This window comes from Athene noctua, chromosome 3 (assembly GCF_965140245.1).
Source record: "Athene noctua chromosome 3, bAthNoc1.hap1.1, whole genome shotgun sequence".
NCBI lineage: Eukaryota > Metazoa > Chordata > Aves > Strigiformes > Strigidae > Athene > Athene noctua.
Window position 1 is genome coordinate 14,145,896 of NC_134039.1, and position 17,174 is coordinate 14,163,069.

Below are 17,174 nucleotides of genomic sequence, written 5' to 3' on the forward strand. Positions count from 1 at the left end.
TACTGGAGTTACAATGGGGCAGGAAAGCACACTCTGTGTCTGGCATTGAGATCTGACTGGGAACCATGCGTATATTAAAATTCTCCAACTGTTACAATGAACAAATAAAACAAAGAATCTTTGAATTTATTTGTAGGAGGTCTTTCTTGGAAGTCGGGAGTTAATTAACAGCTTTCCAGAGTTTCTTGTGATTGTTTTGATAAGCACCTAACCAAGAAGGACAACAAATTTCTGGTGAGCAGCAAAAGTAAAACAGGTTGAGCATTGTCCAAAGAAAACGGCTATGCTGATGACTCCAAGTGAGGCTCTGAATACAAGGGCAACTCTCCCTAAGCCAGCTCACCCACTGTCCTCTCTCAAAAGCAGCTGGTAGCAATGAACAAGCAAAGGGGATGGGCATACAGCGATACCACCCCAGCATACTTATGTTGAAACAGTTGTGTGGGGAGCTCCCCGTGACTTTATTTGCATCACAAAGCTTTTGGTAGTGTTTTTCTTGCAGTATTCCGTCTAGTTTTATAATTTTTTACTCATTTATACCTTTGGAATCAGCAAAACATCATAGGCCACTAGGTGCCATAGCTCAACCATGCAGTGATTTTTTAAATTTGTGACTGTTAACATCCACCTGAGAGCTCTGGGTCTGATGTTGTGAAAAAAACCTGAAATAGTCCCTTTCCACCTTCTCCGTCTCTTCAAGGCTGCTTAGACCTATGTTCCTCATATGTCATATCATTTCTAGGATAAGGTGTCCTAGTCTATTGAACTGTCTCTGAAAGGCAGGTAATTCTCACCATCTTTGTCACCTTCCTGTGTACCTTTCCCAGTTCCTCTGTATCCTTGCAGCACTAGCATGGGCAGAACTGTTCTCAGGGTTTAAGGAGTTTTATCATGGACTGCTCCAGATGCTGCTGAGGTATCCCATGTATAGCTGCCTGTATGAGCAACACTGAGGGGTGAATGGAAAGGCTCTTACTCTCTAAAGAAAAGAAAGATCAGGTCGATGTCATAAACTAATTTTCACATGGAGTAAAAAGTAACTGCATATTTGAAAGATAACTCTATCGTTCGTTTCTTTCTACGGATGCCCAAATTTAGGTAAGGTTCCTCTGTGCAGGCAGTTACAGAAGTGCTGCCAAACACTTTAAAATCTAAAGAGGAAGGGCAGACAAAGCATGTGAGAATGCAAATGCTATTTTATACAATTTCCATGTTAGAAGCTGAAGTACAGCTTTTAACTGCTGAGCTTGTCTGAGGCCATATCTGTAATCTGTGATGAAACTAGGAATTCAGCCCTTGTCACTATTTTCTGAAAGAAGTAACAAGAAAATTGCTCCTCATCTTTTTAGTTATGTGTCATTTCCACACCCTTCTTTGATTTTTAAGAGGCATTAAAAATAATAATGTGGAATATTAATTGTCAGATTTGTCATTCGAAAGAATGGCAATACTTGAGTTATCTGGGGTTTTTTAAATGAGATATTTTGCATTCCCCTGTGCTTCAAAGCAGGAGATATACCATCTCACTCTTCGCAAAAAAAAAGGGAGAGAGTTACAAGCTTTCTTCAGACAAAACAAATGGTTTTCTTCATCTTCTTTCTTTTTCCTTCCTTGTTTCTTTCCAATTGTATACTTCTGGGGTTTTTTTCCCTTTACTGAATCATATTGCAAAATGATTAATAACAGTGGGATATTCCTCACAGGGAACTGCTTCTGATGTCAAAACCTTACAGTAAAGATCCCTACATTTACTCCCAGTGGATAAGATTGTGAAAATGACTTGCAGACATCAAACAGACATTTTTAATGAGAATTTAACAGTGAGCTCTTAATGTACTTTTTCCTTCTAGTGGCAGTGAAGTGTGCTGGCTATCACACATGTCAAAAGCAGAAGGGTAACTTGTATTGCATTACCTTTCTTGTCTGCTTTTCTTTTTCAAGTCTTCTATGTTCAGCTAAAGTAAGAAACTTTAAAACCAAGATGCCCTGTTTATATCGTCTCTGATAGGGCTCAAGGTTAAACCTGAGAAGGCATGACATTGCCAGGTTAAATATAGCACCTTGTTTGGTGATAGCCTCTCTTTTCATGTCACTCATGTTCTGATAGCTTTCATCAGCTGAGAATACACTGCTAGAAAAGTGAAATTAGTGTGGGTGAAAGATGCCAGTAATGGATCAGGATATCAGTTTGCAGCTTAGCCTAAGCATGGAAAAGCAACAGCAGAGAAGACATCTCCCTGGCCAGTTCCCTTCCTCTGAAAAGCAGTCTTCCCCCAACATCCATGTTGAGCAACAGTTCTAAAGTTCTAAACAGTTCAGTGAGGAGCAAATCGTCCATATGTTTGTTCCCTACCAAGCCTCTCCCTACAGTTTCCACCACTAGCCCTCATCTGCCTTCATTCTCCACATATATCTATATATATCTATATATCTATATATATATATTCATTTACTGGCGTGCAATATGACGTATAAAAGGGAGTAAACTGCATTTCCCACCATGGCAGAATGCTGCTGGACACATAGGAAAGTGAGTCTCAGAGACAACCTTTTTTCATACATCATCTGGCCTTAGTATCGATTGAAGTGCGAAGCACTACACTTTATCTACCACAGTAATGATAACGCAAGTCCTCAAAGACCCTAGGTAATGGAGGAGAAAAGTGTACCCTCTCTGTCCACACACGGACATTGCTTCACCTGTGTACCCTGCTCTCAGAGTTCACTAACTCTGTTTTACATGAGAAAATAGTGTTGGGACAGAGGGGAGCAAGAGGATCAGCAAGTCCTTATAATTTTTGTGAACAGCTCTGATGCAGTATATGATCAGAGCAAGATCATGGCATAATAAACCCTACTTTGGCAATTTTACCCTACTTAACTAAGAAGAAAACACACAGAACTGAGTAAAGCCTCAGACCTAGATCCAGTTGTTAAACATTGCCTTCAGTTTATTTTTCTCTTCTTTCATTTTTTCAGGTAAGACCAGATTATGAGAACTACTTTCTTCCATGTAAAACTGACCTTGTTAGCCTTTTCTTTTTTTTTTTTTTTTTTCTTTTTCTCCTCACCAAGATCTGGAGCAGTAGCTTCAGTACTTTTATGTTTGAGGGATGCTGAACATTTTAGCTTCCCCTCTGTTCTGAACAGAAACTTTCCTGATAATCAGCTCCTAAAGGCTCAATTTTGCAACACCCCAGTACAAAGAAAGCCCCTGTGGATGGAGTCAGTCTGCTCCTGTTTTCAGGTGGCAGCACCACAGCTGAACCTCAATACCTGACAAACTATGGTGAGTGAATCCGCACAATATTGTCATTAGACCAGGAAGAGTTACTCTCCCCACCTCAGGATACTGAGCCAAAGCCTACCCAAAGGTAACAGTATGTCTCTGACCACAGCAGGCTTTGTGTCAGGCCATAGAAATATGTCAAAGGTCAGGCAAAAGGTTGGTGGCATGGTCAGGATTTGTGTTCTTCTTAGTCTCTGTTCAGTGTGCAAAGCACAAAAATATCCTTCTTTAATTAAATCCTGAGGCTTGCACAAAGCATTAGCACGCTTAGTTCAGGAAATGTCTGGGATTATATGAAGAGAGATCAAAGAGGGATCTAAGTCTAATAAAATGGTAATCATTGGTGACTTCACCAAACTGTACCTTGGTAGGTCAACTGGTACAAACAGTTTAAAAAACCTCAATTTCTAGGTAATTTCTAGAATAACTGGAGAACAGTATGTATCCTTAACTTAGTCTAAGTAGTTAACAAATGATACAGTCAAGCCACTTTATAGTAATGATCTTATTACTACATTAAGAGCATGAGATTAAAACTCATAATAATTAGTGGAGTGCTTAAAAAGTACCGGAGGTAGAAAGAAAATAGGGGGAAAAATGAAAAGGAAAGAATGAAGAAAATCAAAGTAAAATCCATAGATTCAAAACAACAGGTATATTAACAGACAGTTTCTGATTCAGTGAAGTCAAGCAGAAAGCAAACTGAAAGGCAAGATAGGAAAAAAAAAAGGTATTGTGAAATGTTAAGGTCCAAGAGGTTGTTTGAGCCAAGCAACCAGCTTTCAGGCAATGACACTTCAGCTCTGGTGAAGCCCCTGGCTAAGAGATTGATATTATAATAAAACACAAACAAAATGTCAGCCGTAAATGAAGAGGGCCAGGGATGCGTTAACTGACAAGAACTTGGCAGGGGGAGGCAGAGGGGGGAATGGCAGGACATTTCTCAAAGGTCTTAAATTCACACAGTTTAGGAGGGAACCAATGGGATCTGTTACACATCCAGGGGATAACAGGAATATTTAATGAGCATAGGGACTTTGCAGATGTTCTGAATGATTCATTTGGGGAAATCTTCCCCACAATTGATTCTGTGCCAATGTCCATGCTAGACCTATTTTTTTTTTCAAGACAAGAAAAGACATGAGCTGTCAGAATGTGAAATGCTGAAAGGGGAAACACTGGAACAAACTGATAAACCAAATAGCAGCATGTCACAAGGACCTCATGGTTATATATTCAAGGGTTTGGAAAGCATTTGAAAATGAAGTGGTTGTGCTGATAACAAAATAGGCAAGCTGTCGCTGAACTCAGATATGCTACAGAAGGACTGGAGGAGAGCAGCTAGCATACCTATCTTTAGGACATGCACTGGATTGATCTATACTGTAAAGTCTTGTTTCACTTACAGCTAAATTGATTGAAAATAACAAAAGTTAGAATTACATACAGGAGAGAAAAAAAAAAAGTTTATTTCAAAGATATGTTGTGTCTTCTACATATTCTTTGAAGCATCAAGCTAATAGACCAAGAAAAACAATGTGATAAGTGTACATATATAGATATTTATTTATCTTCTTAAATTCTTTGACGAATTTCCTTTGAAGCATTTAAGTCATTGTAGAATAAGTAGCTTATTGTTACAAGTTGGAAGATGTTTGAGAAAAAGCAGGAACTACACTTGAATGATCATTTTCCACTGTAAAAGAGTAGCAGTTGTATTGTCCAAGATTCTATACTACATATAACTTCTCTACTGAAATTTTTTCTGTTAGAAAAGGGAATAAGGATCAAAGTATTTCAGAGAATGCTAATTAAGTTGGTTGAACCTAGCATTTGGATCACAAATGAAAATAAGTGTCAGCCGATGAAGGACAATCGCAGATGGAGTGAAATACTTAGAAATCTTCCTGGATTGTAAACCAGCTGTGACCACTCAAGGAAGGATATTGGGCATCACTGTGGACAACCCAGTTGTAAATTCTGCTCAGTTACAGCAGCAGTCCAACCCACCCCCCCCCAAAAAAAAAAAAAAAAAAAAAAAATCATTAGTGCATAGGAGTAAAATGTGTTAAAACATAACCAGTTTTATTGTATAAGCCAATAGTCCTCATCTGGAGAACACTGTCCACACTGGTCAATCCATCACCAAAAAAAGGAGGTAGAAGAATTAGTAGTTTTTAAGACATGTAAAGTGACTGGGAACCCTGGGGACTGTCTAACTGAGGGAAGAAAAGAACAAGAGGATTCATGGTTGAATAAATGAATGTCACCTATACAATGAACTGGGTGCTCCCATTGGCCTTTTCATGTCATATAACAGAGACGTAGCAATAACATTGAGAGACAACCAATTTAAATAGATTAAAGGTTGCTTGGAGTGTGGTTTTCCCAGGAAAATATGTAATTAACCTGCTGAACTCACTGCTACATGCTATCACTAAGGTAGTGAATTTATTGGGATGCAAAACCAGATTAACTGTTTATCTGGCCAGCAAGTATGTCTGAAGTTTGTCTAGAAATGCTAGAAGTTTCCATTTGGTGAGGAAGGCAGGTATCTATTTTCATTTGGAAATGGTCTCTGGGCAGCAAGCAAACACAAGCTGGTGCGTATTAAAACATTTTACTTGAGGGCAGTGCATGTATCTAGGGCAGCATTCCCTCCACCTGCCTGATCCAATGCATGTGGTAAGTGGACAAGACAAAACACCTGCCTGATCCAATGTTGCAATTATTATGTTCTAATGTTCTTTATCTAGATGACTGATGCCTTTTTGAATAGGAAAATAATGAGTAATGATAACAAATAACACAATTTCCGTTAATTATTCACGCTAACGTTCATGAAACTTTTCAGATGTATGAATGTTTTAATGAATAAATCATTGGTCACAAGCTTGCACTAAAGGAACTCAGAAATCATAGCGGAAAGAGCTTGTTGCCATTATTCATGAACAAATTTGTGAATCATTTTCAATATATGATCACTCTGCCTTCTAATTGACTAAATGTGAGATTGATGAGTTTAAAATAGATACCAGTAATTCATTGCAAAGCTGAGAGACAATTTCTCAGGAATCTATGAAAATGCTATGGGCTGTACCAGAAACATTGTTTCCCATGGGCAGATTTTGATAATTTTTATTTCTCACATGCTGGAATGGATTATAAAAATGAAGGGTCTGATCCTCAGAGTTTGCAGATCATCCTGTCTCCACCAAAATCAGAAGAGCTTTACATACTTGGACTACCTGAAAATCCTGTCCAGAGAAATTACTAAGCAAGAGAATTCTTTTGAATAACTAGGTTTTTTTCATCTTCTTGGTTTCCAACACTAATTTTCACAATGATTCAGAAGAAAGTTCTATGAAGATATTTTTTGTCTTGTTCCACCTCTTTCTCAAAAAAAAAAAAAAAAAAAAGTACAAAAATCTAAAAAAACCCACACCTGCCCACAGAGCTTTTCTAAAAGCTTGAGGAAAACCCTGGGAGATGTTGGTTTACAGAATTTCTCACCTATTTGTGTTGCAGCCTCTCAGAGAGATCTTTATTGTCATCACTGTCAGAGGTGCCCCATACTATTCCCAATGCCCATTATCACATTGCATTTCCCTTTTGGCAGAGGCTGACAAAACAGAGATGTTCGGTGAACAGTTGTCAAAACACTGGCATATTCTAATTACAACAGTTACTATGTTTCTGTGAAAGTCAAATTCTGAGCTCAATTGCACTAGCATAAACCAGAAGTAATTAAAGTCAGTGGAATCACCCCTGATTTGAAAGAATGTAATTAAGATCAGAATCTAGCCTATGAAGTCAAAAGAGATACTGGAAAAACAAGAATCGGAGGATCATCTCATCTAAAGGAAAACATGCAGAAGGCTCTCAGCAAAACAGCTGGCCCTAAATGATAGTCTGTTTCATTTTATCCTTACCATATTCTTAAAAACAAATACATGATACATATGGACTACTGAAATCCCATTGCATGTCTTAGTCTCATTGGCAAGCTTTCTTTAGGAAGCGCTTGATGGAAATGAGATAACGCTCACTTTTCCCCTGTCCTATCCTCATGGGACTTAAAATCATGTTATAATGAGAGATGTCTCTTTGGAACACCTGCTGATACGTATCTCTCTCTACAGGGAATAGGCAGTGTCAGATATAGGTAAGGATACAGCTTTAAAGGTAGGAGGGATGGTCCAAAATGACAGGCAGCTCCACAGCCTAAAGCATTTTTACATAGAAACAAGCTCAGGGCCCATGGGAAAGGAATGCATCCATTTAAAAAAACTCCAGGTGTGGCCTCATCTTTTCATTCTGCCCACTTGTATCAAGGAGATGTAGGAGGGCAGTGGGATAAGTCAGCAAGAAATCCCTACTCAGTTTGGTATGGAGGGCTAGGGAATGCAATCTGCTAGGCACAGGCAGTTAGTGCTCAGCTGGTGGGATGAGAACAAGCAAGTGGGTAACTCTGTGTCTTTGGGGCAGCACTGACCCAGGAAAAGCTGTGGAGACCCTGGCAAAATTGAAAGTTGTCTTTGCCAAAATATAGGAACTGAAAAAGATGGGTAGGGTGGTGTGTGAGGAGTGTGCTAATTGTCTCATCTAGTTACAGCAGTTCTCATTGCTTGGCCTTTTGTGGAGCCTGGTTCTTAGAGACAGGAATCCGGACTCAGATTTAACAGGACTTGAGATGCTACCATACAATTTAAGCTTTTTAAGATTTAAGGCTACAAGCACTTGTGAAAAAGTTATTCCTGTCATTCATACGAGCTGGATTTAAGCCCCTTCAGCTTTCCTTAGCCTGATTACTGTTGTCCACACACCCAAAGCACCCATAGAAGGTCAGGGCAGCATTTTCACATGTGAGTAATCCTCTTCTGTGCCTTCAAATCTCTGAGAATTAGCTGCAAGTTACTGCAAGCTGAGAAGCTCAAAGCCAGAGACATCCAAAATTTGTGAATAAATGGGAAGACACAGACTGGGCTTCCCAGCTCTAATTTCTTCCTACCTATTCTTCCATGGTTTAACCCACCCCACAGGACCTACAGTGTTAACCTCTGGGTGACCAAACCCCATCTGTTGAACCCCACCTGCCTTTTTTTGCAAATTGGGATTTAGAAGAGAGAACAGCTGGTTGGAAACAGACGCTGGGAGCAATATCCTTATCTCATACCACTTGTTTCTCTCCCTTGCCTGTAATTCACTATCAAATCTCGCATCCTCTGTGTCCGGACACTCTCTCTCGTCTGCCTCTGGCACTAGAGGGCGCGGGGATCTGGGCTTTGGACTGGAAATCCAACTCTCCGCAGATCCCTAATTTCCCTTAAATTGAACTCAACTTTCAAAGAGGTCTTGATTTCACAGAAAGGGAATCTGCTTCATTATTACTGGTTTGTCTGTGCTCCCCATGCTGCATTGCTATGGAAACAGGACTAGAAAATAAGTCTTTTGCATGTAGGTCATGATATTAGTGGAGAAGAGAAAGTCTGGATGAGCGGGTGAGTGGGTTACAAGGAGTGAAGTGAGGCAGAGTAACCGCCTGGGACTGTAGCAACAACAGTGGGAAATTTCATAGTAGATGTCCTCAAAAGACTATTGAATCAGACACCCAATGGACTAAAATGTCCAAGAACTTAGACTGAGAGTCATGAAATGCACACAGGGAGTCAGCCCCGAGGTGGCAACCAAAATGACAGTGGGGCAGGGCACCCAATACACAGGAAAAAAAAAAAAAATCTTTTGTTCACAGATGCTATTTTTCACTGATTACCTCTTTTTCCCCCTTTCTGTGTCTTGGTCTCCCTCCTGGGCGATGGCACAGCACTGCACGGCTGCTGCCCCTTCCACCTCTTCAGGACACTCCTGATCACACATGGTCCAGATCTCCCCAAGCTCTGCCCAGATGCAGAGTTACAACCTTTTGGGTGGAGGATATTACTCAAAACCTTGGTTTTGGATAGGAGAAGAGCATGATCTCTCTTTTTTATTATTTGGACATATTATTATATGTCCAAAGCAATGTGGGGACATCCTGGACCCCCCTCCCAATGTACTGAACCCCTTTTCCAAGTGGACTGCAATGCAGAAATCATGGAGCGCTGCAGACAGGAGCAGAGAGGGCAGCTCAGTGGGGCACATGCTGGCCAAGTCAGCAAGCCCACTGCACTTCTTGCTTTCCTGATGCAAAAGCAAACGGCTGCTTTTGCAGTCCAGGGGTGCTGCAGAGGGGAAGTTAGACCAAAGTTATAATCAAAAAGAGCCTAAAGGAGAGAGGGAGTATACTTGTGTAGCTTAACACAGTTTATAGATGAGTCACCAAGAGCAGCTGGTGTCATAAACCATATGATCAAGGCTGGTGTGTATTTAGACAGGGGCCGCGATTGGAGACGATGCAATACCATAAAAGCAGACAGCATGCATGCTTCTGATCTCCCATACTTACCTTCCTCATTGTCAGTCTTATTTTTGTTTGGATTTTTTTCCCCCCCCTGAAATTGTAAGAGCAGGCTGTCAAACAGAGGTTGGCCCTTCTCCTTTTTTTCCCCTTTCTGTTTTTTTTTTTTTCTGCAAAGGGAAGATCTTCCTTAAGCGATAGGGACAAGGCAATGTGTGCAAACACACTGGTTGACACATAGAAATGGGGAAATACATATTCTGGGTAGATTTACAATAAGATTTACTCCCTCCCCAGTGTCCTTTTCCAGTAAAAAAAAAAAAAAAAAAAAAAAAAGCGCCTACCTTTCCTTGCCCTAAAGGGACTTTAGCATGTGAAAATATTAGAAAAAACCAGTCTTGTGGGGGGAGGCGTCCCTTGTCCTTTCCCCAGCGAAGGGGTAAAGGCTCACCCCTAGGCCCGTGGGAGTGAGTTACAAGCCCTGGCAGCCTCCTCTCGGGGCTGGCGGCGGGCCGCGCTGTGGGGGCAAAGCCGCCCTCCGGGAGCCCCTCGCCGGCTGGGGCAGGCCCTGCGGCCCGGCTGCCTTGCGGAGGAACGAGTGGAGGGGAGAAGCCGGCTTTGCCGCTTCCAGCCTGTCTGCTCCCCCGGCGGGCCATCACCCCGGCGCTTGGGCAGCCGCGGGATCGCCGGCGAGGACGGTGGGGGGTGCAGACCGCTGGGACGGCGCGAAGCGAAGCGTGCCCTAGCAGGAGGGGTGCCCGGGATCGACTTTTGCCCGAGAAGCAGCGTCCCGGAAAGCACTTTGCCCCTCCGGAGCCTCCGAAATGGCTGGACTCGGGGGAGGGGGGGGCAGAGCTGTTTCTGGGAGGCAGTTTTTCTCCCACAGCTTGATCTAAGCTTCCCCTCCAGGCGTCAGCTCGCTCCTTCTGGCCACAAGCACCCCGTGGCGGCGGCAGGAGCGGAAGGAGAAGGATCCTGGAGGCACGGCCGGGACCGGCTCAGCCCTGCCGGGGCTCCGTCGGGCCGGGGCAGCGGGGCGAGCCGGACCCGGGCCTGGAGCATCGTCCCCCTCAGCACCCGGTCCCGTGGCCGCACCGGGGACAGGACCGCAGGGTCATGGAGCCAGGGAAACGGGGTCGGAAATGGTCCGGGGAAGCCCCATCCCTTCCCCGCCTCCGGCGGCGCCCCGCGGCCGCGCTCCCCCACCCCGAGGCAGGACCTGGGATCTGAGGCAGCGGGGACGGGCACTGACCCCGGGCAGGCGCACGCTCCCCAGGAGGGATGCTGGGGGACAAGGGATCGCACTGACACAGCGGAAGCCTCCTCCCCTTACACCCCGCATCCCTGCATGGTCCCGGCAGGGCAGGGAGACCCCCCGCCCCGTCTCTGCCCTCCCGCCCGCCAGCCCCGCGGGCAGGCTCCGCTCCCCGGGGACGGCACCGCTCCCGGCTCCCGGTGACATTTTGCAGGAGTCGTCAACAAACATGTCACAGCGGGATTTGGGAAGGGTAGTCCGGGAAATGTCCCTGTGTCGGAATGAAGTATTTATATAAAGACCCGTGGACAGAGCTTGGAAAATGCGAGGATTTCTCTAAACCAGACTACTGCGTCTCGCCTTCCCTGCTATACCATGCAGACTCGATTCTGGGATTAATATCGTAACTGTAACTCAGCAGGGGAAGGCTCTGTGCTGGAGGCAATCGCTTTGCCTTCTGTCCTCTAGCTGTCTTTCCCCCAGTGACCCGCACCGCTATGGACCCTTTCAGCAAAAGTTTCCCTATGTTTTGTTCTGCTCCTGCTACCAGGAAGCAAAACGTAAGCTCGTTTCTTGGACATTATTTTCTTGGCGGGAGATTTCCTATGACAGCAGCGGATGAAATCCTAGGTGCGGCGAAGAAGGGGCGGAGGGTGGAGGACGAGAAAGAAAAGGGGAGGGAAAAAAAAAAAAAAAGACAAAAAAATGGAAGAGAGGAAAAAAGATATTTAAAAAAAAAACCCAAAACAAAACAACCAACCACACAAAACCCAGAGAGTGTAAATGTCAATAAAAAGCTTTCCTACCTGTGATCCAGTTACCAGAAGTTGCATCCCATCCCGTTGCGAGCGGCAGCTGCGGAGTGGCCCCTGCGCGGGCGGCAGCGGCATGCGGGCGGCGCGCAGTCAGAGCCCGGCGGCAGCCGCTTTATCTTTCTCTTCCATATCTTCCAAGAGGAGGGAGGGGGGTTGGGGTGGGGGAAAAACAGATTACTTGGTACCGTGGTAATGGGGGGAAAGAATTACAGTTTGGAAGCTTTAAACGAGAGGTGGCATTGTCCGGGCTGATGGAGTTTTTGTCTCTCCCCCGCTCGCTCTCTCCCTCCCACTCGCCCAGGCACACACATATACACGCACCCCCGCCGTGGCTCTGGCCCTTGGGAGCCTCTGCCTCAGTTCAGCCAAGTTGATCTTAAGAAAAAAATAAATAAAATGTTTAGAGCAATAGTGCTATCAAACCTGGCTTAACGGGTTTAGGCAGAACTGGAGAAATTAAAAATAGCAGAAGCTGGGACCGGCAAGTGAGCTGGTAATAATTCATACTTCCCCCGGCGCTTCTGAGGAAATGAGGGCAAGCTGCCACCTTCGTGGGGGTGGTGGGGAGGTAGGGAAGCGGGGCGCCTAGGTGAGCATCTCGGGTGAGTGTCCTTGCCGGGGTGCTGCGGCTGTGGGTCCCTTTGCTGCCCGCCTGCGGGGGTGTGGGGGGGTGTGTGGTGCGTGGGGGTGTGTGAGCGCCAAGTGGGCTCGATTAGCTGCAATGGGCAGGCAATTTCTGCAGAGAACATTTACAATTTTCTTTCAATATGACAGGATTAGTTGCTGTTGAAGGCTCTCCTCCAATAAGATCAGCACTGCTCTCTGATTTGGTGGCTTTGCTGAATAGAAATTAGTGGTTCTTGTTATCTCTCAACACACTCTCTTCCTCATCAGAAGTCTTTATCTATAATTTGCACATCAGAACCGATATTTTTTATTTTTTTTCAGTTACCTCTTTCCCATCTTTCCCCTCAACGTTCTTCTCTTTATTTCTGCTTACTTTTTTTTTTTTTTTTTTTTTTCTCCGCAGTTCCATGATAGCTGTAAGTCTAAAGAGATGAACAGAAGGGAGAAAGAGATCTTGCTTTTAGATTATTGCAGTCATCAGAGTCTCCGTGCACTATGAAAAAAATGTTGTTACACTAAATCCAGTTTTGTTTTTTTAACTGATTACTGTGCTGAAATTTTAATGGAAAGCTGCTTCCCCGGCACAGCGACAAATGAATTAGGGGAAGCAGTTACATTTTGTGAATAAGAGTTAATTCTCCTTGGGTGTAAAGCATTTCCCTTTAATTACTAGTCACTACGCTCGAAGCATTCACTTTGGTTAAGGAACTTGCCAGTTTGATGGAAATCTAGATATAAGCATCTTTAAGTTTGCTTTGTCTTTGTGTCTTGCCTGGACAGGAATTGATTTGTGATCTGGAGTGATGCTTTCCCCTTGGGATAGGGGCTGTCAGGGTGGGAAGCAGGAGAAGGGAACACATCTCATCTATTGACCAAAGAATAATAGAGGGGAAGTGATAAGCGGAGAGGAGAGAGAGGTGCACTTTATGAACCTGAACCAGGTTTCTGGCTGCTGCTTCCCCTGCCCCACGTCTCTTCTTGAAGGGCCGACAAAGCCACACCCCAACTACTCCCCTCCTCTCAACTCCAAAAGCCCCTTCACTTTGCAGAAAGTATTTCTTGGCCTGGCCTTGCCCGAGGCAGAGGAGCTGCTTACAGTACTCTCATACGTTTAGCTGTTTCTTCTGGAAGGATCTTGGAGGTGGATTTACCCCCAAGAGGATGAGGTGCCTTCAAGGTAGCAAGACTGGAAATATTCTTCTCGGCCCTAGGGTGGGTATTTCCCCTGCCATGAGTAGCAGGGTTAATTTGGAGGTGGCGAGCTCTGAATTTTGGAGGTACTCATATTTCAGTGTTATACAAGTCTGTGTTTCTTTACCTGAAAGCACTTACACAGGGTTTAAGGGCCGGATCACTTGTAGCTCTTCAGGAGCATCAAGGCAGTTGGGACCTGACGTCTAGCCCTCTCACAGGAAATTCTGCCTGGACTTCACAACAGAGTTAGGGGACAGCTGTCCGGGCGGCAGAGATGCTATTTGGCAGCGGGGTGTTGGAAGCAAGCCGTGAGCTGGCTGTGGCCCTGTGGGGGAACGCGCTGTGCAGCTACCGGGGCGGTGGACAGCCACCCCCATAGCCTGGGTACCCCGTCATTTGCGAGACGGAGCCCCAGTCCCAGCCCCGGCCACCCCCCGCTCTTCCCACGGGCTGGCTCCGAGACGTCGGCGCTTAACATGTTTTAACATTAATCAAGATGATCAGCAGCCTCAAAAGGGGTAATGCCCACCTCCTTTTCCCTTTATTATTGTTATTCTTTATCCCTTCCAGCGACGTCGCGAGCATTTGACTGTGCGCGCTGATTTTCGAAGATTTAATTTGTTTTCAATAACGGCGAGCACTGTCAGCCCTCCCCAAAGCGAGGAGCAGGGAGGGAGGTGGAGGTCCTGTCCCGGGAGACCCTGGCCAGTCTTCGGGACTGTCCTTTCCTCCCTCCCTCCCTCCGTCGCATGCGCGGGGCAGGAGTGTCGGGCAGGGCCCGCTCCCAGCGGCTCGCTGCTTCCCACGGCTGGAGGGAAGGGGAGGAGGTACCTCTGGGCTGGGGCTCGGCGCGGCTCTACCCAGCTGCAGGGGGCTCCCCAATGCCACGCTGCTCAGCGCCGAGCAGAGCTGGGCGGCTGGAGGGGCATCCTCCGCAGTGTAAACCTCGCCAGAGCCGGCGAGCATCTCCTCTCCTCTTACGCACTACCCCTCTCCCCGCCCGCCCCCCCCCCCCCCCCCCCCCCCCGTGATCTCCCGTGGAAATAAAAGGCCGGTGCCGTGTGACCCCCACCTCCACCTCGCCTTGCCTGCAGCCCGCCCGGGGAGAGCTATCTTTCCCCCGCCCCCGAAACGCGTGTGAGCAGCTCTGCTCTTAATCAATCTCAGCAGATATATCTTGATGGCACCCGGTGACTCCGTGGTAAGCAGCGCGTTTTAAGTTTGACAGAGCATCTGTTATTACCGGCTCCTCTCTTTTAGGGCACTGCGTGCTAGACACACCTTCTGAGGGAAAAAAAATGCTGCTCTTGAGCTTAAAACATCTAAAATGCGTCCCCTTCATCCGGCCCCCAGCTCATGCGAGAGAAGGGAGGGCGGGGGAGCAGTCATTTACAGAGTGCTAAACAGCTGTAGAGAGAAAGCCATCGTAAAACCACAGAACAAAGCGCTCAGCCCTTCGCTCTCAGAGAAAAAAAAAAAAAAAAAAAAAAAGGCGCGCGTGAGGAAGCGAGTATTTGCTAACCGTGATCTTCCCCTCCCGCGGAGGGACCGAGAGACGATCCCGGGGAGGGGAGGCAAAGACAGCAACTTTCAGTGAAGAGATTTCTAAAAGAAATCACATCCGTATCCAGAGATGCCGAGTGATCTCTAGCGAGACTTTGCTGCGGGCCGTGTCCCTTCCTTTAGCTACACGTGTCCCAGATGGCTCCTTCCCCAGGGCGTGGAGCTGCCTCGTTGGGGTGCGCCCCGGCAGGACGAGAGCCCTGTCCCGAGTGTTTTATAGGTTGGGTGGCGAGGGGTGGAGAGGGAGGAGGGGTGTCCCCGGCGGGCACTTCCAAGGTGATCGTTCATGTTTTACTCAGGGGGGTGCCGTCCCCTGTCGCATTAAGCACCCGGGGGCCACAGGAGTATCTGCAGAGATCAGGGGCGAGGGACCGGGAACAAAGTGTCCTGGTCGGGTAATCCCCGAGCTCTTACTCCCCGTCCTCCCCGTGTCCGTCCCTCCGACCCTCCCCCCCCCCCAAAAAAAAAAAAAAAAAAAAATCAGCGCCCCTTCACGCTTGCTTCACCCTCTTGCAACAGAGTTGGGATTAGAGGGGGAGTATGACAAAACGGAAGACCTCAGGCTAAACTTCTGTCATCCCTCGCACTCCCAGAGGCACTTAATGTCTACCCAGAACCAGGACAGACGAGATCTTCCCTGCCGCTACCCCCTTCTATCCCCAGACGGGTAAGGATGGGTAAGGAGAGCAGTTCCGCTCCTTATCGCTTGTTATTTTCGACTTGCCACATTTCCCAGCAGGAGGGAAGAAGGGAGGGTGCGCCCTTAGACGTCAGGATCCCGGACGGGGTCCCGATGGCTCGGCTACCTCTCAGCTCGTTTGCCACGGTTTAGGCGACCGGCTTGCCGGCCAGCAGACGGCTTTCTCGAGGGACTGAGAGAGCAAGCCCAGGAGACGGAGAGCTCTGTAGACCGGAACGCATGATTTCCTTTCCGAGGTCCGGACCCCTCCCGGGGGAAAGAAGTAGCTCCGAGAGCCACGTTTATTCGGAGCACCTCTTCCCTTGGCGTCTTTGACACCAGTTTTAGGCCGATGGGACTGCGAAGAGCAGAGAGAAGCCCCTAATCTCTCTGTGGAAGAAGAGATGCCTGCAAACAGGCGCTTGACCCCTAACAGCGCAAGGCCATTAACCAAGATGCGAAGCGGGAGGGGGAGCCGAGCTGGGCACCCCGCTCCCAGCAGGGACCAGCACAGGCCCCGGGGTTCCGACCCCCGCCCGCGGCACCCCGGCTGCGGGCTGTGTGCTCGCCACCCCCTGGCACGCTGCTCTGCTGCTATTTAGCTCTCTTCGGGGCTTCCACGCCCGTTTACCTCCAGCATTGCAACGGACAGCTGATTTTAATGGTTCTGCCCACGGGGGAGGCAGGCATTTGACAGATGACGAGAAAATGCTGGCTAGAATGGGACAACGGAACAGCAAATCATCCTGACGGTGCGGACCGCAGGGAGCAAGACGAAAGGAAGGAAGAAATCCAAACCGGGGCAACGGCGAGCCAGACTCCATGCAAATACATCGCTAATAGGCACTTACTAGCGGAAATTAAATGAGTTAAATAAGCTGATGGTCAAACCTTTAACAGAAAAGGACATGTAATCACTTAGCTGTGTCCAGAGCAGTGCGCCCATAGGAGTGTTATAAAGCACAGTTAGATCTGCCAGGGGAAGGCACTGAAACATTGACACATCGCAGCTTGGATCTCGCTAGCGCTAGGGAGCTTAGAGCATCTCGGTTTCTTCTTCCCAGTTGAAACCTTTAAGTCCTCCATCACAGCTAGCAAGGAAGTGTGTTGCTTTCACCGCCAGCAACATAAAGGATTGACTTACTAACAGAAAATCACCAAGCTTTTCTTTCACGTTTCCCCTGCACGACGACAGTGTTTTCGTGGCTCGTTTGTTTTCAAAGGCCGACATACAAGGAATTATTCAAAACAGACAGCACTGATGAAATGGAAATTCCCAGCAGGTTTAGACGGGGCTCAGTCTAATTTCAAAGCCAAACTGATCCCCTATCTTGCAGAGCAGCTAGGTGGCGAAC

General features: G+C 46.6%; 1 protein-coding gene across 2 annotated transcripts in view; it reads right to left on the minus strand.

The window, feature by feature from the left end:
- CHRM2 (cholinergic receptor muscarinic 2) overlaps positions 1 to 12,281 on the minus strand; it is a 103,828-nt gene extending 91,547 nt beyond the window's left edge. For both annotated transcript variants that reach the window (XM_074902033.1, XM_074902034.1), the window contains exon 1: positions 11,748 to 12,281. The gene's annotated coding sequence lies outside the window, so the exon portion shown is untranslated. The remainder of the gene's footprint in view (positions 1 to 11,747) is intronic.
- Positions 12,282 to 17,174: the final 4,893 nt, after the last annotated feature.